This window comes from Gopherus flavomarginatus (assembly GCF_025201925.1).
Source record: "Gopherus flavomarginatus isolate rGopFla2 chromosome 13 unlocalized genomic scaffold, rGopFla2.mat.asm SUPER_13_unloc_3, whole genome shotgun sequence".
NCBI lineage: Eukaryota > Metazoa > Chordata > Testudines > Testudinidae > Gopherus > Gopherus flavomarginatus.
The window spans coordinates 2029303-2054969 of record NW_026114611.1 but is presented as its reverse complement, the minus strand read 5'-3'; the positions used below and the strand labels follow the sequence as shown (position 1 = coordinate 2054969).

Sequence of the window (25667 nt, the reverse complement as noted above, 5' to 3'; positions counted from 1 at the left end):
GGGGGTCAGGGCTGTGGGGCGGATGGGGTCGAGGGGGTTTCCAGCTCAGAGGGGCTGGGCTCGGAGCTCGGGGTCAGGGCTGTGGGGGGATGGGGTCGAGGAGGTTTTCCAGCTCAGTGGGACTGGGTTCGGAGCTGGGGGTCAGGACTGTGGGGTGGATGGGGTCACTGTGTTTCCAGCTCAGAGGGACTGGGCTCGGAGCTGGGGTCAGGGCTGTGGGGGGGGATGGAGTCGAGGGGTTTCCCAGCTCAGAAGGACTGGGGATGGAGCTCGGGGTCAGGGCTGTAGGGGGATGGGGTCGAGGGGGTTTCCAGCTCAGAGGGACTGGGCTCAGAGCTGGGGTTTAGGGCTGTGGAGGGGATGGATTCGAGGGGGTTTCCAGCTCAGAGGGACTGGGCTCGGAGCTGGGGGTCAGGGCTGTGCGGGGGATGGGGTCAGGGGGTTTCCAGCTGAGAGGGACTGGGGTCGGAGCTGGGGGTCAGGGCTGTGGGGGGATGGGGTCGAAGTGGTTTACAGCTCAGAGGGACTGTGCCCAGAGCTGGGGGTCAGGGCTGTGGGGGGGATTGGGTCAGGGGGTTTCCAGCTCAGAGGGACTGGGCTCGGAGCGGGGGGTCAGGGCTGTGGGGGGATGGGGTCGAGGGGGTTTCCAGCTCAGAGGGGCTGGGCTCGGAGCTCGGGGTCAGGGCTGTGGGGGATGGGGTCCGAGCGGGTTTCCAGCTCAGAGGGACTGGGCTCGGAGCTGTGGGTTAGGGGTGTGGGGGGGGGATGGGGTCAGGAGGTTTCCAGCTCAGAGGGACTGGTGTCTGAGCTCAGGGTCAGGGCTGTGGGGGGGATGCAGTCGAGTGGTTCTAGCTGAGAGGGACTGGGGTAGGAACTGGGGGTCAGGGCTCTGGGGGGATGGGGTCGTAGGGTTTTCTAGCTGAGAGAGACTGGGCGCTGAGCTGGGGGTCAGGGTTGTGGGGAATGGGGTCGACGGTTTTTCCCGCTCAAAGGGACTGGGCTCGGAGCTGGGGGTCAGGGCTGTGGGGGGGGATGGGGTCGAGGGGGTTTCCAGCTCATAGACACTGGGCTCGGAGCTGGGGGTCAGGGCTGTGGGGGGATGGGGTTCAGGGGGTTTCCAGCTCAGAGGGACTGGGCTCAGAGCTGGGGGTCAGGGCTGTGGGGCCGATGGGGTCATGGGGTTTCCAGCTCAGAGGGTACTGGGCTCGGAGTTGGGAGGTCAGGCTGTAGGGGGGATGGGGTCAGGGGGTTTCCGGCTCAGAGGGAACTGGGCTCGGAGATGGGTGTCAGGGCTGTGCGGGGGATGGGGTCGAGGGGGTTTCCAGCTCAGAGGGGCTGGGCTCGGAGCTGGGGGTCAGGGCTGTGCGGGGGATGGGGTCGAAGTGGTTTCCAGCTCAGAGGGACTGGGTTCGGAGCTGGGGGTCAGGGCTGTGTGGGGGATGGGGTCAGGGGTTTCCAGCTCAGAGAGACTGTGCCCAGAGCTGGAGGTCAGGGCTGTGGGGGGGATGGGGTCAGGGGGATTCTAGCTCAGAGGGGCGGGGCTCGGAGCTGGGGGTCAGGGCTGTGGGGGGATGGGGTCGAGGAGGTTTCCAGCTCAGAGGCACTGGGTTTGGAGCTGGGGGTCAGGTCTGTGAGGGGGGATGAGGTCGAGCAGGTTTCCAGCTGAGAGGGACTGGGCTCGGAGCTGGGGGTCAGGGCTGTGGGGGGATGGGGTCAGGGGGGCTTCAGCTCAGAGGGACTGGGCTCGGAGCTGGGGGTCAGGGCTGTGGGGGGATGGGGGTCAGGGGGCTTCAGGCCAGAGGGACTGGGATCGGAGCTAGGGGTCAGGGCTCTGGGGGGGATGGGGTCGAGGGGGATTACAGCTCAGAGGGACTGGGCTCAGAGCTGGGGGTCAGGGCTGTGGGGGGGGATGGGGTCGAGGAGGTATCCATCTCAGAGGGACTGGGATCAGAGCTGGGGGTCAGGGCTCTGGGGGGATGGAGTCGAGGGGATTTCAAGCTCAGAGGGACTGGCTTGGAGCTCGGGGTCAGGGCTGTGGGGGGGATGGGGTCAGTGGGTTTCCAGCTCAGAGGGACTGGGCTCGGAGCTGGGGTCAGGGCTGTGGGGGAGATGGGGTCAGGGGGTTTCCAGCTCAGAGGGACTGGGCTCGGAAGTGGGGGTCAGGGCTGTGGGGGGGATGGGGTCGAGGGGGTTTCCAGCTCAGAGTGTCTTGGCTCAGAGCTGGGGTCAGGGCTGTGGGGGATGGGGTAAGGGGGTTTCCAGCTCAGAGGGACTGGGCTCGGAACTGGGGGTCAGGGCTGTGGGGGGATGGGGTCGAGGGTGTTTCCAGCTCAGAGGGACTGGGATCGGAGCTGGGGGTCAGGGCCGTGGGGGGATGGGGTCAGGGGGTTTCCAACTCAGAGGGAAAGGGGTCAGAGCTGGGGGTCAGGGCTGTCGGGGGGATGCAGTTGAGGGGGGTTTTTAGCTCAGAGGGACTGGGGTAGGAAACTGGGGGTCAGGGCTGTGGGGGGGATGGGGTCGAAGGGGTTTGCAGCTCAGAGGGACTGGACTCAGAGCTGGGGATCAGGGCTGTGGGGGGGGTTGGGGTGAGGGGGTTTCCAGCTCAGAGGGACTGGGCTTGGAGCTGGGGGTCAGGGCTGTGGGGGGGATTGGGTCAGGGGGTTTCCAGCTCAGAGGGACTGGGCTCGTAGCTGGGGTCAAGGCTGTGGGGGGATGGGATCAAAGTGGTTTCCAGCTCAGAGGGACTGGGCCCAGAGCTGGGGGTCAGGGCTGTGGGGCGGATGGGGTTAGGGGGTTTCCAGCTCAGAGGGGCTGGGCTCGGAGCTGGGGGTCAGGGCTGTGGGGGGGATGGGGCCGAGGGGGTTTCCAGTTCAGAGGGACTGGGCTCGGAGCTGGGGGTCAGGGCTGTGGTGGAGATGGGGTGAGGGGGTTTCCAGCTCAGAGGCACTGGGCTCGGAGCTCGGGGTGAGGGCTGTGGGAGGGTGGGGTCGAGGGGGTTTCCGGCTCAGAGGGACTGGGCTCAGAGCTGGGGGTCAGGGCTGTGGGAGGGGGTTCGAGGAGGTTTCCAGCTCAGAGGGACTGGGGTCGGAGCTGGGGGTCGGGGCTGTTAGGGGGATGGGGTCAGGGGGTTTCCAGCTCAGAGGGACTGGGGTCGGAGCTGGGGGTCAGGGCTGTGGGGGGATTGGGTCAGAGGGCTTCCAGCTCAGAGGGGCTCAGCTCGGAGCTGGGGGTCAGGGCTGTGGGGGAGATGGGGTGAGGGAGTGTCCAGCTCATAGGGACTGGGCTCGGAGCTGGGGGTCAGGGCTCTGGGGGGATGGGGTCGAGGGGGTTTCCAGCTCAGAGGGACTGGGCTCAGAGCTGGGAGTCAGGGCTGTGCGGGGGGATGGGGTCGGGGGGTTTCCAGCTCAGAGGGACTGGGCTCGGAACTGGGGGTCAGGGCTGTGAGGGGGATGGGGTCAGGGGGTTTCCAGCTCAGAGGGACTGGGCTCGGATCTGGGGGTCAGGGCTGTGGGGGGGATGGGGTCAGGGGGTTTCCAGCTCAGAGGGGCTGGGCTCAGAGCTGGGTGTCAGGGCTGTGGGGGGATGGGATCAGGAGGGTTTCCAGCTCAGAGGTTCTCAACTCGGAGCTGGGTGGTCAGGGCTGTGGGGGGGATGGAGTCGAGGGGGTTTCCAGCTCAGAGGCACTGGGCTCGGAGCTGGGGGTCAGGGCTGTGGGGGGGATAGGATCAGGGGGTTTCCAGCTCAGAGGGATTGGGCTCGGAGCTGGGGGTCAGGGCTGTGGGGGGGATGGGGTCAGGGGGTTCCGTCTCAGAGGGACTGGGCTCAGAGCTGGGGGTCAGTGCTGTGGGGAGGATGGGGTCGAGGGGTTTTCCAGCTCAGTGGGATTGCGCTCGGGAGCTGGGGGTCAGGGGCTGTGGGGGGGATGGAGTCAGGGGGTTTCCAGCTCAGAGGGGCTGGGCTCGGAGCTGGGGGTCAGGGCCGTGGGGGGGATGGGGTCAGGGGGATTCCAGCTCAGAGGGACTGGGCTCGGAGCTGGGTGTCAGGGCTGTGGGGGGGGATGGGTCAGGGGGTTTCCAGCTCAGAGGGACTGGGCTCGGAGCTGGGGGTCAGGGCTGTGGGGGGGATGGGGTCAGGGGGTTTCCAGCTCAGAGGGTCTGGGCTCGGAGCTGGGGGTCAGGGCTGTGGGGGGGGATGGGGTCAGGGGGTTTCCAGCTCAGAGGGACTGGGCTCAGAGCTGGGGGTCAGGGCTGTGGGGGGATGGGGTCGAAGGAGTTTCCAGCTCAGTGGGGCTGGGCTCAGAGCTGGGGGTCAGGGCTGTGCGGGGGATAGGGTCAGGGGTTTCCAGCTCAGAGGGGCTGGGCTCGGAGCTGGGGTTGACGGCTGTGGGGGGATGGGGTCGAGGGGGTTTTCAGCTCAGAGGGACTGGGCTCGGATCTGGGGGTGAGGGCTGTGGGGGGGATGGGGTCAGGGGGTTTCCAGCTCAGAGGGGCTGGGCTCGGACCTGGGGGTCAGGGCTGTGGGGGGGGATGGGGTCAGGGGGTTTTCAGCTCAGAGGGACTGGGCTCGGATCTGGGGGTCAGGGCTGTGGGGGGGATGGGGTCGAGGGGGTTTCCAGCTCAGAGGGACTGGGCTCGGACCTGGGGGTCAGGGCCGTGGGGGGGATGGGGTCAGGGGGGTGCCTGGGGGGCACTGGGGCAGCTCAGCTCTGCAGGCTGCTGTTCTCTCCAGCCGTGCAGGCAGAAGGGGAGCAGCAGCAGGGACCAGCCAAGGACCAAGGGGGCAGGAGCACAGGCACCTGAGGCCAAGCTGTGGGGAAGCACTTGCTCACCTTGCCCAGCGCATGAGCATCGGGGTCCTCGTTCTTCCCCCGCTCCAGCAGACCACGGCTGAGTCTCTTTTCTTCTCCATGCCCCTCGCTGGGCTGACGTGGAGGCTGAGCCAGGGGGCAGCCCCCACTTTCCTGAAGAAGCCCTGGTGTCGTGCTGCCCTCGCAGGGCTCCTGCCACGTGCCCTAAGCAGAGCTGTGCAGCTCTGCCCAGCCGCCGGCGCCCCCGCCAGCAACGAAAAAAATGGCACAGGCTTGGAGCCCCTGCTCTGGGAGGGAGAGGGATTCTGAGCCTCTGCCTGCAGCCCAGGGATTCCCTTGGGTCAGCGCGCCGCAGGCAGCCAGAACCTCTGGGCTGCCGCGGTGGTGCCCTGATCCAGGGGGGGCCTGGGCTGCCGGCTGCTGCTGGTGCACTGACCCAGGGGACCCCCTGGGCTGCAGGCTGCCGTGGCAGCGCCCTGACCCAGGGGCGCCCTGGGCTTCCGGCTGCTGCAGCGACGCCCTAACCCGAGGGGGCCCTGGGCTGCCGGCTGCCGCTGTGGCGCCCTGACTCAGGGGACCCCCTGAGCTGCCGGCTGCCACAGCGACGGCCTAACCCGGGGGGGCCCTGGGCTACCAGCTGCTGCTGTGGCGCGCTGACCCAGGGGACCCCCTGGGCTACCGGCTGCCCCGTCGGCGCCCTGACCCGGGGGGGGCCGTGGGCTGCCAGCTGCCCCGTCGGCGCCCTGACCCGGGGGGGCCCTGGTCTGCCGGCTGCCCCGGTGGTGCCCTGACCCGGGGGTGGGCCCTGGGTTGCCAGCTGCCACGGCGGCGCCCTGACCCAGGGGACCCCTTGGGCTGTCAGCTGCCGGGGCAGTGCCCTGACCCAGGGGGGGCCCTGGGCTGCCGGCTGCCGGGGCGGCGCGCTGACCCAGGGGACCCCTTGGGCTGTTAGCTGCCGGGGCGGCGCCCTGACCCAGGGGGTCCCTGGGCTGCCGGCTGCCGCGGCGGCGTCCTGACCCAGGCCAGCAGCTCAGACTCCCTCTCTGTCCCAGCAGCAGCGGCTGCTCAACCATTTAAAAAAAAATTGGGGGGCGCCGCTTTTTGGCGCCCCCAAATCTTGGTGCCCTAGGCAACCGCCTAGTCCGCCTAAATGGTTGCACCGGCCCTGCTCATAGGTTTCAGAGGAGCAGCTGTGTTAGTCTGTATCCTCAAACAGAACAAGAGGACGTGTGGCACCCTAGAGACTAAGAAATTTCCTAGGGTCTGTTGCCATCATGTGGCCATTTCATTTCACTTCTTATTGTTAAAAGGTTTGGGTACTTCACACAGAAACGTTATTTCCTTGGGAGAGACGGAGAAGTGGAAGCTGCATTGATTTAATCCTCTGAAAATTAGATAAGGATTAAAATATTCCCCAGATAGTTCAGTCCCAACCGTTCTCCCTCACTGCTGCCAGTGAAGCTCAGTTCTGTCCCAGGGCCCCAAGAACTGCTGGGTGCAAGTCCTGGGTCTGATGTGAAGTAAGAAAAAAATAGATAATGGAGGTACCCTATTTCCTAGAACTAGAAGGGACCATTCAGTCCAGCCCCCTGCCTTCGCTAGCAGGACTGAGTACTGATTTTGCCCCAGATTCTTGAGTGGCCCCCTCAATAATTGAACTCACAACCCTGCATTTAGTAAGATAATGCACAAACCACTGAGCTATCCCTTCGCTAAATAATGCAGAGGTGACTCTGCCTGCCTAGACTTTTCAGTAGCTAAACTGAGACACACCATGCTTGGAGAAGGAGATACAGATGTGTTGTTTGATTGTTTTTCTCATGTTAAATGTACTTGATCATTTCCATAGCAAAAATATTTGTACGAGACCATGAAAAAAGGAAGAAACTGTGAAAATACCCATGGGAGAAAGGGGGTTTCTGACAGTTGGGGTAGATATGGAGATTTTTATGAAAGGGGAGAAGCCAAAGTAGGGCCTTTAGCTGGAGCAAAGAGGAAGGGTTTTTTGTGCAGTTTCATTTTAGCCAGCTTCATATCCTGTATTCCCTACTTCCCCATCCCACCAACATCTGGCCTAGCGCCTTCCCACTGGCAAAGCCACCTCTGACTCCTGAGACAGCCCTATTGGACTGGCCCTCCAGATCCCCAGCACTCCCTCTCCGAGCTGGATCCCCTGGCAGCCAAAGCTCTCCGCAGAACTGCTGTGGTTGCTCCCCTGGGTCTCTGATCAAGGACGGCTACTGACTACTCCTGAGAATGCAGCTGAGAAATGACTCACCCTTCTCTAGATTCTCACCTGTGGGCTCTGAGGAGGCAGGATGGGGCCTGTGTGATAAAGTCTATGTAACACTCCCCTCTCATCCCAGCCCTGGTATGTTGCCAGTAGCCTACTGTCCTTGGGTGACAGCCAAGGATGTTTCCTACCCTTCAGGAGACCCCAGCCTGGGACTAAAGTCAGCTTCAGGCTTCTCCTCTCTCCCTTCTTGGAATCAAGTTCATATTTTTACCAAGAGTTAAAGCAGCCCAAACCCCCAGAGGCTGGATCAATATTCTCTCCCCTCTTTCTTTATGCCCCTGTTGTTATTTCATGGAATTTCTGGGATAGTAAAAAAATTGAGTTCACTCCAAGTGGAGGGTAAAGGAACTCTGAAAATCTCAGGCCCCAACCCCTGCTACCAGAATCACTGAGGTGCTGGGAATCTGCATGAGAAAGGGACTATATGAATTGTCAAGGTGGGGAATGAATAACAATTTACAACTAGATCCACCTCCTTAACCACCAACACAGACTAACCCTGCTGCAGATAAAAGGGAAACTGGGAGTGATTCTTTGCTGTTCAGCCATGGAAACAGTGACCCAACTGCACCACAGTGAATGTGCTGGGGAAAGCTGGACTTCACAGGCAAGTGGAAATAGTAAATCCTAGAAACAGCTGGAGCCTCCATCTCATCATTTCTGCCACCAGGGTCAGGGACTGAGCTGTTCACAGAGCCCCACCACCCTCATGACTTTCCAGCAGGCGGTGGCAGCACCAGCCCCCCAATGCAGGGGAGAAGGCTGAGTGTATCTGACTGCCCCAACCCTTATCCACACCCCCGCACCCAAACAGAACCCCCGGACTCCCGTGCCTATCTAACCACTCCCCACCCCCTGACAGGAGCCCCAGAACTCTGGACCCATACACCCCCCCGCTCTCTGCCTGCCACAACCACTCTCCACACCCCTACCTCCTGACAGCCCCCCCTAAACTCCTGACTCATCCAACCCACCCAGCTCCTTGTTCCCTGACCCCCCCCGAGACCCCTAACTGTGCCCCCAGGACCCTCCTTGCTCCCTGTTCCCTGACTGCCCTGTCTCCTATCCACCCCCCACCCCTTAACAGACCCTGGGACTCCCAAGCCCCATCCACCCCCCCGCTCCCTGACTGCCCCCTCCAGAGACCTCTGCTCCAACCACCCCCCCGGTATCCCACCCCCCATCCAACCCACCCTGCTCCCTGTCCTCTGATTGCCCCCTGCTGACTCCACTCCCCCCAACCCCGGACCCCTTACCATGATGCTTCCCGCTCAGTCGGAGCCCTGCTACCACGCATGCAGCCCCGCCCCCAAAGTGCTGCGCGCAAGGTGGCAGGGCAACGGATGAGCGCGGATCATCTTTCACTCCCCGCAGAGCCAAATGCTGCCCCGCGGGAGTGCAGACCCCTGTCCCCCAGAGTGCTGCACGTGCGGCGGCAGGGCTCGGGGGGAAGGCGAGGAAGGGGCCAGCGGGTTGCCATGCCGGCAGGATTTCTAATGGCATACTGGAGTCCCGGCAGGCCCCAGCGTGCCATTAAAAATTGGCATAGGTTGCCGACCCCTGCTCCAGCCCAGCCTTCTACTGATGCATCTCAACGCACGGCTATGAAGGGTTTGAAGCTTTCATTACTTAAGTTCCAGGACACTGAGGGATTTCAGCTCCCCTTTGTCCAGAGGAAACCTTCACCCCACTAACAACCAGGTTCTTGTCCATGGGATCACTGTAGGGGGCTGGGTCCCTGTTTGTCTATTCTTGCTATCTAGGACAAGCCAGGGCGCCTCTACAGAAATCCATGGCACACCCACATCTTGAATACTGCGTGCAGATGTTGTCACCCCACTTGATAAAAGATATATTGTAATTGGAAAAGGTTCAGAAAAGGGCAACAAAAATGATTAGGGATATGCAGCAGCTTTCATATGAAGAGTGATTAATAAAACTGAGACTTTTCAGCTTGGAAAATAGATGATATAGGTCTATAAAACAATGATTGGGTTGGAGAAAGGAAATAAGGAAGCATTATTTACTCCTCTAGACACAAGAACTAGGGCTCACCAAATGAAATGAAGAGGCAGCAGATTTAAACCAAACAAAAGGAAATATTTCTTCACATAACACACAGTCAACCTGTGGAACCCTTGGGCACCTTGGGTCGGCCACTGTAAGAAGACAGGCTACTAGGCTAGATGGACCTTTGATCTGACCCAGTGTGGCCAGTCTGATGTTGTATACTTATGAACTGGGGTGTATGAGCACCCAGGGCCCTCTGTGGAGCTGCCCTTCTCCTTCTATGCTCTCATGTTTCATTGACTCCAGCCTTTTTTTTCTATTCATCATCAGCATCATTGTAAACAAGCTGGCCTCACCTCCTTTCCCCTCCAAGAACCAGTGTCCCCTGTCTTGTGTAAATCACTGACCTCTTTCCTCTCTCAGCACTGACTGCTCCTCCATGTCCTTGTCCCTCCCTTGGTGCTGATGGGACCCTTCTCTCCAGTCCTTCCTCATCAAGCAGCTCAGTGGATGGGAATCTTAGGGTCACCATGGTGCTTTAGGAGCAGAAACCCCTACAGAGCTTCCATGCAATTGGCACTTTGCCCTCACTGCTCAGGACTGAAACTTGTGCAGGGAGACTGGCTGGGCCACATGCCAGCTGGGCATGAGCAAAGCAGCAGAGGTGAAAGGCAAATGTGGGGAGTGAGCTCAGGGCCTGATACATGCAAAGCAGGCACTGTACCACTGAGCCACATCCCCAAACAGACCTTCTTTGCTGACTGTTACAGTCAGAGCTGCTCTTTCCAACGCATCCAGTGGCTTATACGCTTCATGGGAAACCCTTTCCCCCCAGTCATGCTCTCGTGCAGGTTACTGGTTCTTAGGGGTCACTTTGCAGCAGGGCCAGATTTGATGTGTGGGGCAGAGAGTGTGTGCGCCCTGGACTCAAGGTTAGCTCAAAAAAAAAAAGACAAGAGAAAAACTGCTGGCTGGGAGCTAAATATGCTGGAAAATGGGTTGGGATTCTTCTATGCTCAGATTTGTTATGGAGCTGGCGGTCTCCCAAATGATGGTCTGTTCCTTCCCTCAAAATGCCAGCTAAACCTCTCCTTTTGAATTTAAAGCTCCATGAAAGGAAAAAAAATAACGAGGAAGAAATCATAAAAGCTATGGATGTATTTGAGAAAAGACTTGGAGCAATAAGAGACCAAGAGAGAGAAAGCAGCACTGTTTCTGAACCAGGGACATTTTGCATGTAAAGCAAATGTGATAACCACTACACAACAGAAACCAGCTACTGTGAAACCTGGAGCCCTTTTCTAAGGCTTTCTCAGTAGCTGCTACACAAGCTGATTTCCCTTTGAAGAACAGGAAAACAAAGGCCATCAAGAACGTATGTTTTTTTGGATGAGCCAAGAAAAGGGAGTAGCATTGTGCCCCTCAGGTAGGCCCTGTTCATTTCCAGGTCAGAAAGCAAAACTCTTCTGCAAGAATATCCAAATAATATTGTTTCACTTCACTTCAGAAGTACAGTTGTGTGGCAATTAAATGATGATTCTAAAGTTTCATAAAAGCAAAGAACTCTAAACACAATAGTGTGGGAAATATGGATGTATCTCAGAAAATGGCTTGGAATGAAGAAAGACAAAAATTGATCGGTCGAGAGAAGAGGCCCTGTTTCCCCCTGGTTTGGAGCTTCTCTCACAGCTACTGGAATAGAAAAGCTAAGCAAATAGGGTTCTATTGTTCCAAAGGAGATTGAAGTGAGGCCATTTTCTCCAGATATAATTAAATGGTAATATCAGGAGTGGGATTTGAAACCACGTTTCCATGCAGAGACCAGAACACCCAAAGGATTAGAAAAAATGAGTCTCATAACTAGCGCTTTAGACCCGTCCACCATCCTGATACTACAAAGAATGTGACTTATCAACCCTAGTTTTCATTAATAGTTGATGAACTCTTTAGGGAGGTTGAGATGGCACATCTCTTTCAACTCCTAGAGACCTTCCACAGCACAGCTGATTTTTAAACACACTCGCCTGGACCTAAAGTTACAAGTTTCCTGGAGCTCCATGAGTTCTGTGGTGTTATAATCTCCCTGCTCGCATTTTAAGTGAACAAAAGATGGGTGCTAGCATTCTGAGACAGTAATGGTGAACCTCAAAATCCTGCCCTGTGGGCCAGACAGTTAAGCAATCAGCACCCATAACCTCTGCCATGATAGCATCCCATCTGGCAACAACTCACTGCTCAATAGCTGGGGTGTGAAATCCTCATTTCTTTGTTGTTCTGTCACTGTAGTCCCCACTTTCCTATTGCTTGTCTGTATAATCTCTGTCTGGTTCTGTGATTGTTTCTGTCTGCTGTATAATTAATATGTTGGGGGTTAACCAATTAAGGCAGTGGGGTATAATTGGTTAGATAATCATGTTACAATATGTTAGGATTGGTTAGTTACATTTCAGTAAAATGATTAGCTAAGGTATAGCTAAGCAGAACTCCAGTTTTACTATATAGATTGCAGTCAATCAGAAAGTAAAGGGGGGGAATGGGAATGGGGTAGGGGAACTGGAATTATGTTTTGCTAAAGGGGAATGGGAACAAGGACACAGACAAGCCTCTGTGGTGTCAGAGCTGGGAAGGGGGATACAGAGGAAGGAAACTGGAATCATTGCTTGCTGGAAGTTTACCCCAATAAACATTGAATTGTTTGCACCTTTGAACTTCGGGTATTGCTGCTCTCTAGTCATGCAAGAAGGACCAGGGAATGGGAGGGTGATGGGATAAACCCTCTAACTAGTACGTTTTTCAGGGTGTAAAAAACTCCAGAGCCAGTATAATTAAGCTGACCTAAGCCATGGTTAGATAGTGCTAAATGAAAGGAAAGATTGTTCTGTCAATGTAGCTATTACAGGGATGGAAAACCCCTCCCCTCACTGTAGCAGCTGTCTACTCCCCAGTGCTACAGCAGTATTTTAAGTGTAGACAGCCTCAGAGTGAGACCAGATCTGGCTCCATGGACGCTCAGACACTAAGACACCAGCAATGACAATACACTAATGCTTCTGTAGTTGGCAACATTTGAACCTGCATGGGGAAACCCCAATGGATTTCTAGTCCATCACCTTAACCACTCGGCCACAACTAGTTGATATACTGTCTCAGTCCCCTAATCATTTTTATTGCCCTCTGCTGGACTCTCTCCAGTTTGTTGATATCCCTTCTCATGTGGGTCCCAACCCCAAAAGTACTCACATTTCACCCCATTGGCCCCAAAATGCCGGCTTTTAATATGTAAATAGGGTGCTGCCATGGTCAAGTCACTCCTGAACTCTCCAGTGGATCCTGCTGGCGGAGAACAAGGTGAAAATTAGCCAGGATGTCACTCAGTCAAATCCCTGTGCTCCCCGCAGGTGGTATCGGAAAGCTCCAAGATGGCTCACTTCCCTTTCTCTCATCAGCTTCAGGCCCCAGGGTTACAAATGCACAAACCAGCTGGGATTCTCCCCTGGCCTCAGGGTGTGGGGCTGCTCTGAGGGGATGGACTTGCACACTTGGGATATTAGTACAAAGATACAATTTCAATTTCTCTTAGAGAAATTGGAGGGCAATTTATATTTGGTAAAAATCTTATTTAGTGAAAGGAAAGCTGCAGTGAGAGCCCGGTTACTGGGGTGGAAAACACCTTCCTCTGGGAGAAACAAGAAACAATTTTCGTGGCACATGCACCACCTCTGCAACCAACCTTTGCTACCTCGCTCCATAACACCACACACACACACAGCAGCCTTTTACTTCTCAGAACCAAAACACACCCTGAAAGAGATCCAACGGCATAAGATTAAGGCAAACAACTGAAGCACTAACAACAACTCAAAGACATTCAAAAACGCTTCTGTCTTTACACACCAGGAACAGCAGGAAGGAAACCAGCAGGCACAAGCACGGGCCAGCAAGAACCAAACAATGCGGGGTTATGCAGATGAGCAGTGGCTGGCGGCAGTAGGGAGAGCAGTGAGATGAACCGAAGGAGCCGGGCAGAGAGAATTCTCTGTGTGTGGACAGAATCCGGTGTGGGGAGTTCGTGTGGTGAGTGCCTGCACCGGAGTCACTTTGGGGCAGTGATTGCCACTGAGCTACGTAGTGACAAAAGGTGTGTGAATGGGGTGTGGTGCCTGGCTGGAAGCAGCTTGTGGTGATAAGAAAAGGGGTGGGAGCAAGAGGTCCTGTCCTAGCAGGGGGCGTATAGCCTGAGAGGGTGTTTTGTGGGTGCAAGTAGGTTTGGGGGTTTCTTGCAATGACCAGGGGTGTCTGCAGCTAGAACCCTCCTAACCCCACTAGTTTTCTCTGTGTTGAGGGGGGCAGATTCTGTGATGTCACAGTCCCTGGGGGAGGAGTTTGAATCATAACTCCAAAGTGGGAGAACAGCTCCCCCCACTCCTGCTCAGTCTCCACTAGGGGGCTGGGCTGGGCTCTCGAGGGAGGGAAGCACAGGGAAAAACAGTCTCCCCTATGGAACCCAGGAGTCCTGGATCCCAGTCCCCCTGCTCTAGACCCCTTCCACTTCCAGAGCCAAGGATAGAATCTAGGGATCCTGGTGTCCAGCCCCTCCCTGCTCTGACCACTAAACCCCACTGCCCTCCCAGGGTGGTGCAGGGGTCACTGGGTCTGTGTCCCAGCTCTGCTAAGGGCCTTGCCTGATTTTCCCAAAGTGCTTCCTTCTGAATCTAGCCGACGAAGTGGGGATTCACCCACAAAAGCTCATGCTCCAATACGTCTGTTGGTCTATAAGGTGCCACAGGACTCTTTGCTGCTTTTACAGATCCAGCACATCTGCCCCCTCTGCCCGGTCACTGCCCACCCCCGTGTTGGGGCACCAGCATTGTGCCGAGTCATGATGGGAAATTGTCCAAGCTGGCCCAGGGGAGACGTGTGTGTCCCTGCTGCCCTCTGCTGAGCCCTGCTCTGTGTGTGTGAGTCTGTGACACTGTTTGTATCAGTGTGTTGCTGGGCTAACCAGTAAGAAATGGCTTTGCAGGATTTTGTACTCTGCAGCAAGTGACACACACACACACACAAAGGGACTCACACAATCCCAAGAACGCTCACACACAACACACCCAGAGGGACATGTTAGTCCAACCCCCAAAGAAAGAAACAATCACACCCGCAGCCACACTCACACTCACCCCCCCTACACACACCATACTATTCACAAAATTGTGCTCAGAGACACAAGTGCACGCAGTTCACTCCCACTGCTCCAAATACAAGGACCTCCTGCCCCATACAGCTGGACAGCTACGAATGAGAATGATCCCCTCATGCTGGATCATCTGCTTGGCCCCCCACTCCCTCTTGGGGCATGCTGTGTGGCAGAGGGCCTCCATGTGCTGCCTGGGGTAGGGGCAGTGCACAGAGCTGCCTCCCCTCCCGGGTCTATTACAGGAGGGGTCTTTTGGCCTGTAAGGTGCAGCAGGTCGGACTAGATGATCACATTGCTCCCTTCTGACCTTAAAGGCTCCAAGTCTAAAAGGGAGAGGAAAGTAAAGGAAGTTTTAAAAAAAAAATAAACCAAACATTGTAATACCAGGATAACTCCACCTGCTCATTGTCTAGTCCCACCCCTTTCTTCCTCCATTGTGTGTTGAAAGCCCTGCAGGACATTGATTCTCTCATTCCATTGCTAAACTGATACAATGTCACTGAAATTAAACCAATTCCCAGGGGAGAAAACATCTCATCATTGCATTGGCTGGGAATTGAACCCAAGTCAACTGTTTGGAAGGCAGCTATGCTCACCACTATACCACCAATGCCTCTGGTGAAAGGGTCACTTATGCTTGACCAATGAGGCTAGAGCAGCATTGAGTTGATTTTCAGCCTGTTAAAATGTACTGGATTCTCATCACTGAAAAAAAAACACCTCCATCTTCACTTGAGTTTGAACCATCAGCCTTTCAATTAGCCACCAAAGCTGTTAATCACAGGGGATGTCTACACTATGAGTATCACAGCATTCCTTCTCAGATCTGAACCTTAGAGTTCAGAAAATGAGATACTAGCACCTGAATCCTCTAAGCTTAATTACCAGCTTAGATTTTGATAGCGCTGCCACCACCTAAAAATATAGTGTTTTGGAGCACTCTGACCTCCCCAGCCTTCTCTGGGGACCCCAAGAACCCAGATCCCTTGGGTTCTTAAAACAAGGAGTAATAAACCATTCCCCCACCTTTCCCCCTCCTAGAGTTTCCCTCCCTGGGCTATCCTGAGAGATACTGATCCAACCTCTTAAATCACCATACAGAGAAGCATCTCCCTTCCTTTCCACAAAGAGGCAAACAGATTCAAGGAAAACAAAGAGAGATTCTTTCTCTCCCCCTCCCGTCTCCCCCCCACCTGTTCTGGTGAGTTATCCCAATCCCCTGGAATAACACAAGGGAAACAAGGAAAAAAAATCAATCAGGTTCTCTAAAAAAAGAAATCTTTTAATAAAAGAAAGGAAAAAGTAAAGAATTAGCTCTGTAACTTCAAGATGTAAATATTACAGGGTTCATAGACTCATAAGTCAGAAGGGACCAATATGATCATCTAGTCTGACCTCCTGCACAAGGCAGGCCACAGAACCCTACCCATCCACTTTTATAACAACCCCTAACCCAGGACCGAGTTATTGAAATCCTCAAAATTGGTTTGAAGACCTCAAGCTGCAGAGAATCCACCAGCAAGCAACCCGTGCCCCACGCTGCAGGGGAAGGCAAAAAACCTCCAGGGCCCCTGCCAATCCGCCCTGGAGGAAAATTCCTTCCCGACCCCAAATATGGCGATCAGCTAAACCCTGAGCATGTGGGCAAGACTCACCAGCCAGCACCCAAGAAGGAGTTCTCTGCAGTAACTCTGTTCCCATCCCATCCAACATCTCCCTGCAGACCATTGAGCAGACCTATCTGGTGGTAATCCAATTGCCCAAATTAATGATCCTATCATAACATCCCCTCCATATACTTATCAAGCTTTGTCTTAAAGACAGAAAAGTCTTTTGCCCCCACTACTTCCCTCGGAAGGCTGTTCCAGAACTTCACTCCCCTAATGGTCAGAAACCTTCGCCTAATTTCAAGTCTAAACTTCCTAATATCCAGTTTATACCCATTCGTCCTCGTGCCTACATTAGTACTAAACTTAAATAATTCCTCTCCCTCCCTAACGTTAACCCCTCTGATATATTTATATAGAGCAAGCATATCCCCCTGCAGCCTTCTTTTGGCCAGGCTAAACAAGCCAAGCTCTTTAAGTCTCCTTTCATAAGGCAGGTTTTCCATTCCTCGGATCATCCTAGTAGCCCGTCTCTGAACCTGTTCCAGTTTGAATTCATCCTTCTTGAACATGGGACACCAGAACTGCACACAGTATTCCAGATGGGGTCTCACCAGCGCCTTATATAACGGTACTAACACCTCCTTATCCTTGCTGGAAATACCTCGCCTGATGCATCCTAAAATCGCATTTGCTTTTTTAACAGCCGTATCACATTGGCGACTCATAGTCATCCTGCTATCAACCAATATCCCAAGGTCCTTCTCCTCCTCTGTCGCTTCCAACTGATGCGCCCCCAACATATATCTAAAATTCTTATTATTAATCCCTAAATGCATGACCTTGCACTTTTCACTATTGTATTTCATCCTATTACTATTACTCCAGTTTACAAGGTGGTCCAGATCTTCCTGAATAGTATCCCTGTCCTTCTCCGTGTTAGCAATACCCCCCAGCTTTGTGTCATCCGCAAACTTTATTAGCACATTCCCGCTCTTTGTGCCAAGGTCAGTAATAAAAAGGTTAAATAAGATCAGTCCCAAAACCGATTCTTGAGGGACTCCACTAGTGACCTCCTTCCAGCCTGACAGTTCACCCTTCAATACAACCCGCTGGAGTCCCCCCTTTAACCAGTTCCTTATCCACCTTACAACTTTCATATTCATCCCCATCTTTTCCAATTTAACTAACAGTTCCCCATGCGGAACCATGTCAAACGCCTTACTGAAATCTAGGTAAATTATATCTACCTCATTTCCTTTATCTAAGTAATCCGTCACCTTCTCAAAGAAGGAGATCAGATTGGTTTGAAACGATCTACCTTTAGTAAATCCGTGTTGCAATTCATCCCAATTACCATTGACCTCTATGTCCTTAACTACTTAAAATTTTTTCCAAGACCTTACATACTACAGACGTCAAGCTAACAGGCCTATAATTGGGACAAACCCTCTAACAAGTATGTCTTTCAGGGTGTGAAACTCCCCAGAACCAGTATAATTAAGCTGACCTAAGCCATGGTTAGATAGTGCTAAATGAAAGGAAAGATTGTTTTGCCAATGCAGCTATTACAGGGATGGAAAACCCCACCCCTCACTGTAGCAGCTGTCTACTCCACAGGGCTACAGCAGTATTTTAAGGATAGCCAGCCTCAGAGGGAGACTAGATCTGGCTCCATGGATGCTCAGGCACTAAGACAGCAGCAATGACAACACACTAATGCTTCCACAGTTGGCAGGATTCAAACCTGCATGGGGAGACCCCAATGGATTTTTAGTCCATCACCTTAACCACTCGGCTACAACTAGTTGATGAATAGCTGCTGCCCTATATGATAATTCTGTTCTCACAGAATTGTCACTTCAGATGGCTCAGACCAGCTCCCCCAGCACACTCACGGCTGTGCATTAGTGTAAGTGTGTCCATGGGGAACAGCAAGAGTTCCTGCCCATTTCCCTTCCAGCTGGAGCATGATTAGTGTGTTTGTGGCTAACGACATTGCTGTAGATTGTTGTTCATTCCCCACGCTGACAATTCAGACAGTCCCTTTCCAATTCGAATCTCCACCATATCATTCCAATAGCCGGGGGCAGGATTTCTCTGGGGCACTGAAATGTTTCAGGGGTTGGTGTGTGAGCTCAGCCTTGCATTCCATCCCTGATGTTTCATGGACTAAAAACAGCAGCAGAAAGAAAGAGCCGAGCCAATATCTCCCTGGTAGGGATGCAGGTGACCACGTCCCCTCTGTCTGACCATTGCCATTGCAGGACAGAAGGGTTCACTGGAATCGAATGCCCTGGCTCAGACAAGAGACACAGGGAGGTTTTACTGTTATTGGATCTGTGCAAAGGAAATTGTGCCTCTGTGTGAAATTGGGGAGGGAAATTAAACGTCCACATGGTGGCCCAGTGTCTTAAGGAATGTGGGCGATGGACTCTGGCTGAGAAATGATTTAACAGGAATTTGTATCAATGTATTGCCCTGATTAAAAGCTATGGCTATAAGGCGCCACTGTTGTTAGTATTTGAACCTGCGTGGAGACACCCGAGTGGGTGTCAAGTCCACTACCTTAACGAGGGGTAGTTGATTATTTTGTCAAGATCCAAATTTCTTGGTCAAGGTCTAGTCAATGTCTGGATGACAGAGAAAATAATACACTGATGATAATAAGAAGAATTTAGAAATATTTACAGTTGCTATGGGCATAACTATGATGATTGTTTCATGTTTCACTCTTTATATCTGACACCACCATCACCTTTCCCTTTAGCCTTGTAGTTTACCAAGGGTAAAACTAAACATCTCTTCAGATACAAGGGAGTGTTTGTGTTCACTCCTGCTAGCTACACAGAGGCTTGATGTAGCTGCTTTCAGTCCTCCGGCTCTGCCCTGATAAGTAACATTTCAGGGTGTCACTGAACTGAAGGAGGGAGATCATTTTTTGACAGATGACGCCTCCTCTTAAAGGTGTTTGTCTGGCTGGCAGCCCTGGTTCCCAGGTCTTTCCTGAGGGAAGAAAGTTTCTGTGCAAAATACTAAAACTTTTAACAGAGAGGAGAGAAAGGTGATGGCCACGTGATGGGGCCAGTATATACCACAACATGGTTCTTTTATGTGGGATGACTCTGAATGTTGACTGATCTCCACTTCCTTGGATTTGAAGAGATGTTTAGTTTTGTACTTGGGAACCTGTAAGGCTGAAGCAATTTTATGGATGGTGACACTACGATTGAAGGGTTATTTAATGTTGTAGAAATCATTAAAAATACTTAGCTTCATCTTGAGCTGCCTGTTATTAAAGGCTGGTTTCCCCATGTCAGTTCCATAAGCTCTGCTAGAAAGGCCCTGGGTTCTCTCCTGTCTTGGTGGGAACTAAAGGCAATCGTCCCCTGCTGCCCTTGGCTTCAGGCTGATTTTTCTAGGGAGGGGATGTGGAATTGGTTTGTTTGCTGTTGAGAAGGGAGCCAGGCCAGTTCTCAGGGAACGAGAACTCCCAGCATCTTCCCAGCCCAACCCAGGCTGCTGCCCTGTCCCAGCCTCTATTCCCCTGGGAGCCCTGCTTGTTTGACTCTAGAGCAGGCTGGGAGCAGCAGCTGAGGCAGAGGACAGCCTGGGCTGGGCAGATGCTAGGAGCAGAGCACCAGAGGCCTCTGCTGGCTCCCTCCTCAACAGCAAACAATTAGTCCCCACCCGCACACCAGGACAGCAGCCTGGAGCCAAGGGCAGTGCCCAGTGGCGGTTTCTCTTTTTCCTCTTCCTGGGGTGAGCAGGGACCTGGGGGTGTTTCTAGCAGGGCAGTTGGAACTGAATTGGGGAACAGGCTTTTAATAACAGGCAGCTCCAGTTCAGACTAATTTTGTTACAATTTTCTTTATAATGTAAATAATTCAAAAGTAAATGGGCAGTAATTATTGGAACTCTTTTCTCCCTATCATACAAAGAAATGGCTTTTTGGCTTTTCATGATACAGCAGTCAGGTTCGTTCACTGTTCAGAAGCAACGTGCTCAGAAGCCTGTTGTGTTTCATTTCTTAGGTTCCACTGCCATCATGTGGCCATTTCCTTCCCCTCCTTTCTGTCCAAAGCGCAGAGCCCAGTTCCTCCAGGGAGAGAAGGACATCTTTCTTCTTTCCTTCCTCAACAGCCCCCTCCCTTGGAGAGCCCTTTGCTGGGGTTTGGGTGGGGAACAGCCATTCCTGAGGATTAATTTCACACCATAATTGGGGTTGATATATACATTTTACAGCCAGACTAGATCACTAGGTACCTCTGCTCTGACCTGAGTCATAACAGAGTGCAGAGAATGTTACTCAGTGACTCCTACACCCACCCCAAGATCTTCTGGCTGAACGAGGCGGGTTTAATCAGAAAGTCATCGTGTTTGGATGTGAAGGTGGGAAATGATGGGGAAATTGGCCCCTCTTTCAAGTTTAAATATTGTAACTTCTACATCTAGACCGAGGTGGCCAACTTGAGCCTGAGAAGGAGCCAGAATTTCCCAATGTAACTGCCAAATGTGCACCTTTGTATGCAACTACTGAGTCAACTGTGAACCTTCCCATCATTATCATTATCTCTTTGAACTAATTATCCCTTTGAACTAATGATGGTGATGGACACTTAGCTCTATATCCCAGTGTGCCCTGCACGTCTACTGGTGGCATTAGCCAATCCAACCATTCAGCACTTGCAGATGGGCACCTCTGTACTATGCCTGAGTCTAGTACAGCTATGAAAGGCTGGTAGATGCCAATATTTCCCTGTCTTTTAACCAGCACTAATACCAGCCAGGCCAGGGCTGGGAAAAGAGAGAGAGCAGCAGGTTTTCCGTATTGTATCAATTTCCCTTTTTCTTGACTAGTTTCCCCTCTGCATATCTTGTACTTCTTTTGCTGTGAGCCTGGCTAACTCAGTTGTTAGAACACCAGACTTTTAATCTGAGGATCCAGGGTTCAAGTCCCTGGTCAGGTAATAAACTACTCACTGTATCTTCAAAAATTGTTCTTCTGATGTCCTCTTTGGTGTTACTTTTTCTCTTCAAGACTGTGCCTTTCCTAAGAAGGACCTTTTTGTGTGTGGGTTTGAAGGGGCAACTTCCTGACATCCTCTCTGTCCCTGCAGCCTGGAGGAATAAAGGCCTCTGGGCATATAGCATGTTCCTCCCCTGCATGCACACGCACACACAGAAAACAAAACAGAATATCCCTAAGGAATTAGAATCACCTGCTGTTTTCCTCTATCCTGCTGGATCCCCAAATGAAGATGCTCTTCGGCCAAAATCCATGTCCCCTCTACTTCCAGTGCCCCTCAGTCCCAATCCACTGCCCCTCCTATGCACACTGCTCCTCACTCCCAACCAGAGCCTACTCCTCTTCACCCTTCTCCTCTGTCCCAACCCACAGCCCCCTCCTTTTTACACTGCTCCTCAATCCCAACCCACAGCCCCCTCCAATTCCCAGTGCCCCTCAATCCCAATGCACAGGCCCCTCCTATTCCCAGTGCCCCTCAATCCCAACGCACAGGCCCCTCCTGTTCCCAGTGCCCCTCAATCTCAGTGCACAGTTCCCTCCTTCCCTCCAGCAGCAGGTGCTTCAGACTCCCTCAGGAAGATTTTCTTGCAAGGTTTCATGTATGAGTCTGCATGTGGATTTTACAGTATGTTGGAAATATGTTGGGTTGCTTGCCAAAATGATCACTTTTGGCTGGTGTTGGATTCCCAGTCTCCTTGTTATTGGGACAGGAGAAATAAAGGGTTGTTATCATTGTTGTGTGAATCAAGGGCAGCACAACTATGTTTGGCAGACCCTGACTGAGGGACTCTCCCTCAATTCAATAGCACTCGCTAGGCAGGGGACAAGGGTTCCAGGGCCAAGTGGGCTGGGGTCCCAATACTAAAATTTAGGTATTAAACCAACTTTAGGATAGGGTGGCCATGGAGGGATGAGTGAGTTCCTAGACAACACAGTAAGCACGGTGCCTTCTTATTTTCCCCCTTTTCCACCCAGGATGGCAGGTGAACTCTACAGAGGCACCTCTGGGCTTGCACTGACTAAGGACAACAGCTGTGAGTGGAGTGCAGGTGTGGGTCATGTTAAAGGACTTTTGATTGCTGGACTTACAAACCATAGGGAGAAGGACACTGCCCAGCTTATTTGGGGATGGGTCTTTCCCTCTTGGTTTATGTCTATGTGTTGGGGCTGCTGACATGACTTCTGCTAACCCTGGGCTTACATTGCAATGTAGATATATCCTAAGGGGGCATCTATAGTGTGATAAAATCCCACTGGCCTGGATGATCTGATTTGGGCTCCCGGAGATAAGATTGGAGCCCAGGCTTGGAAACCCTCACCCCTCGTGGGGTCTCAGAGGCTGGGCTCAAGCCCAAGTGTCTACACTGTAATTTTATAACCCTGCAGCATAAGACCCACAAGCTTGAATCAGCTGACTCAGGGTTTGAGAATAGTGACTTGGGTGTGTTAATGGCAGTGTAGACATAATGCTCGGCTATGTCCACACTGCAATGAAACACCCACGGCTGTTCTGTGCCAGCTCAGGCTCCGGAGGCTTTGGCTGTGGGGTGGTAAATTTGCACTGTAGACATCTCAGCTCAAGCTCAATATTGGGGTCTGGGAGCCCTCAAGGTTGGGAGGGAGTTTAGCAAGCAAAAAAGGTAAAATGGCAGTGGAGTAATACCGTGGACTCAATGGCATTTCTCCATTGGTCTGCCTGCTTTGGGGCAGGGACAATAACACGTCCTGCTGCATTCGTTATTTCAAAGGGTGGTTTAGGATTTTCATTCTCACACACGGTGCATGAAGCAGGGCTCAACCCTCAGTGCAAACTAAATGAGCAGCTCATGGATTCTGGCAGCCACAATGAGCAATTGGTGTGAGAGCCCAGACCTGCCCCTGTCCCAGAGGGAGGGGGTCATCTGTGAGAGGCTGGACCACTGACCTATCAGCTCTTAACTCCCAAACTTTCAGTAATTCTGTTATCAGTGCCTGTGAGTATAATTAAAACTGCCATACTGGGCTGGACCAAAGGCTCATCTGGCTCTGTGTTTTGTCCACTGACAACAGCCAATACCAGGTGCCCCAAGAGTTAATCAACAAGGCACCACTGGGAGTTGAACCCAGAATCTCCTGTTTACAAGACAGGGGCTTTAACCAGTTAGGCCACAGTGCCCACCTGTGGTTGAAACACAGTGTCTGCCCACACCTGACTCCCTGCCATCCCCACTGGGGCCTGACAAGCTTTGCTTGTGTTTGGATTCTGCAAAGCAGAGAAGCAGGTGAACTTTTCCTTGCAAGCTGTGTGTGTGTGTGAATCTTTGGCCAGGTCTGCACTACAAAGTTATTTCAGCATCATTATAATGCTCAGATGTGTGAAAAACACACAACACTCCCTCGGTCAGCAGCTTTTGGCTGGTGCACACACTGCAATACCACGCCTGACGACAAAACTGCCCTGTTTTGGTGACAAAATAAAACCACCTCGACGAGAGGCCTAGAGCTTTGTGCAGCAAACTTAAAGTGACAAATTGTCAGTGTAAATGCTGCTGGTCATTATATCACCATAACTGGCCTCCACCAGTATCCCATAATGCCCACCGTGAACTCACCTGCCCTGCATTCCTGCTACAGAGGTTGGGCCCCTCCCCTTTCATAGTTCCAGAAAGTTCTGACAGCTGAGCCACTATCTGCACTGGGATTAGGTTGATATACTGCATTGCCAGCCTAAGTAACGTAATTACACCAACCTAATTTTGTAGTGTAGACCTGTCCAAAGAATCACACACACACCTTGGGAGCAAAACTTCACCTGCTCCTCTGCTTTACAGAAGCCAAACACGAGCAACCTTTGTCAGGGCCCAGTGGGGACTGGCAGACAGTCAGGTGTGGGCAGACACGATGCTTTAAGTAACAGCAGGTACCATGGCTTAGGTGGTTAAAGTACCTGTTTTGTAAACAGGAGATCCTGGATTCAACTCCCAGTGGTGCCTTGGGGAGTGGCTTTTGGGGCACCTGGCATTGGCTACTGTCAGAAGACAAGATTCAGAACTAGATGGACCTATGGGTTAAATTACACTCACAGGCACTGATAATAGAGTTACTGAAAGTTTGGGTGTTAAGAGCTGATAGGTCAGAGGCCCAGTCCCCTCAATGTGGTTTTACTATTTCCACTTGCTAAACTCCCTCCCAACCTCTATAAAATTACAGTGCAGACATATGGGCTTGAGCCCAACCTCTGAGGTCCCACGAGGGGTGAGGGTTTCTGAACCCAGGCTTCAGTGTGAACACAAATATCTGCACCACAGTTTTTAGCCCCTCAGCTTTATGTCCATGAGCTCAAGTAGGATGACCCAGGCCAGCCCTGCTTCCATCTTTATCCCAGGAGAGATGGACTCTAAGGGTACATCTCCATTGCAATGGAAGCCCAGGTGTGGCACGCTGTGCTCAAAGCAGCACCCTGGAAGCCCCATATTCACCACTCTCATATAATGATCATATGGTTTGTACAAGTCTGCCTTGTGAGGATGGACACTGCTTGATTCACATCCTAGCAAAGGAGCTTCCTAACAAGCTGGAAGAAACTATGAAAGAAGGGTAGAGACACCATGACTTGGCCTCTCTCCCCCATAACTCAACAGCTGGAAACACAGCTGGAGGACAAAGACTGAGCTGAACTGATTCAGAAATCAGAAGAGAATACTAATAATACATTCAAACCAAATTCCTATACCAGACTAGTATTGGTTTTTCAGCAGGATTCCTGGGCCCAGCCTTGTTGGGGTTACAAGGACTCTGCCACCCATGAGAGTAGAAAGAGCGTCCTTGGGGTCAGGCAGTCCTCTGGAAAGGGGGTGGGGACTCAGATCCTTTCTCTGGCCAGTTGCACCAGGGTCATGTATAAACCAGGGAAGTTCCCCACAATAGCCAGACCAGAACCCCCTGTACACTTGCCCTCTGTACTCATTGCTTCTCTGTCTCTCTTCCCCTCGTCTCTGCTGGTCTCCCTCTGAGCTTTCTCAGCACCTGGCCACACAGCACTTCCTGCCAGCCAGAGACTGCTTGTTCTAGGCCTGTTTCTGTGGATGTGGCCTCTCTCCTGATTCCTGAGGAAAGGAACCTTTCTAGGAAATGGCCATGGCTTCTGGGAATCCGCACGTGGCTGGTGGACAGCACCAGGAATCATTAGGCTCCTGGCACACAAGGCAACTTAAAAGCTGAGCACCCAGACAATGGCTTGAACCCTGGACCTTCAGATTAAAAGCCTGATGCTCTACTAACTGAGCAAGTTGAAGCCATTTTCACCATTCACCGCAAGAGCGAGGAGCTAGGCAAAATCCTAGGAACCCCTCATGTGGCCTAATGGATAAGGTATCTGAGTGTGGATCAAAAGATTGAGGGTTGGAGTCCCTTGGTGGTTGTGTTTCTGCACTTCTACCTTTGTGCTGAAAGTCCTGCTCTCTTCAGGGCTGGAACCTCTTCTTGGCTGCTCAGGCCAATGCTCTGGCTTCAGCTAGAGCCCTGGGAAGGAGTTGGGGGTTGGGTGTCACAAAGGCTGGGACATGAGCCCCAAGTCCTTCCAGTCTAGCCTTTGCCCTTCCTGACTTGCCAAAGAAAATGGGTGAGTGCCCAGGCTAGCATGTGCGCCTGTCCCTGTGCTGAAGGGAACTTGCTACATAGCGTCTTCAGAGCCTGGGTGTTTCTCTGCTTCTCACTAGCTCAGGAAAAGCCTCTTGGGGTAAAATCTC

At 52.9% G+C, this 25667-nt stretch overlaps 1 protein-coding gene and 3 non-coding genes across 4 annotated transcripts in view; 1 reads left to right on the top strand and 3 right to left on the bottom strand.

The window, feature by feature from the left end:
- LOC127041591 (uncharacterized) overlaps nt 1–25667 on the bottom strand; it is a 592831-nt gene that overhangs the window by 262779 nt on the left and 304385 nt on the right. The gene's annotated exons all lie outside the window — the stretch shown is intronic.
- On the bottom strand, nt 14846–14917 carry TRNAG-UCC (transfer RNA glycine (anticodon UCC)). The gene has a single exon. It is a non-coding gene; the product is annotated as a tRNA-Gly (tRNA).
- On the bottom strand, nt 17638–17720 carry TRNAF-AAA (transfer RNA phenylalanine (anticodon AAA)). The gene has a single exon. It is a non-coding gene; the product is annotated as a tRNA-Phe (tRNA).
- Nucleotides 23839–23912, top strand: TRNAT-UGU (transfer RNA threonine (anticodon UGU)). The gene has a single exon. It is a non-coding gene; the product is annotated as a tRNA-Thr (tRNA).